Genomic DNA, 757 nt, shown 5'->3' on the forward strand with positions numbered 1-757 from the left:
GGCAGCCGAAAGGAAATGGCGCCGGGGCAGGCGGCCAGTGTCCGCAGGCCCAGGGCTGCGGGGCCAGAGAGCCAGCCAGGGACCCTTCAGCCCGTCCAGGGCTTCTGACACTTGCAGACCCTGAACCTTGGCGACTGCAACACCGAGGGCTGTTATTCTCTTTGCAGAGCATTTGCAAAAGCGAGCCCGGCCATCGCCCCGCGGTGGAACTCGGCAAAACCCTCTATTCTTCAAAGAGAATGCGTTACGCAGACTGCGCACCTCCGCAACAGTGGGCCGGCTCCCGACGCAAAGAATGTTACGTCGCGCCCGAGGCTCTCCCCACCTTCCCGCCCCACGTTCCAGTTCGGGTGGCGCGAGAACGCTACGCCCGCTCCGTATTTTGTTTTCCTTCTACCGACCGTAAAGCGCGCCCCTCTTCGCAAGTGGCGTAAAATGCTTCCAAGAATACCCGCAGTACTGCGCGCAGCCCGGGGGCCATTCCGACACGCTATTTACGTAGCGCCTCCGACGCACGTCGCGTTAAGCTGGAGCGGCCTCAGCGCCGGCCGCCATTTTGTGCAGTCGCCGGGAAGGAAGGAGACGCCTAAACCGCGGCCCTGCCGGGTTTGAGCGTAGCCAAACCTGCCCACTGACTTTATCACCCCGATTCTCTGTGTTTTGCTACCGTCTCCGACGAGAGAGGCGGCGACGGTGGCGTCTGCGACGGGAGATAGCGCGTCGGAGCGAGAGAGCGCCGCGCCTGCCGCCGCCCCAA

Source organism: Myotis brandtii, unplaced genomic scaffold (genome assembly GCF_000412655.1).
Source record: "Myotis brandtii unplaced genomic scaffold, ASM41265v1 scaffold78, whole genome shotgun sequence".
Taxonomy (NCBI): Eukaryota; Metazoa; Chordata; class Mammalia; order Chiroptera; family Vespertilionidae; genus Myotis; species Myotis brandtii.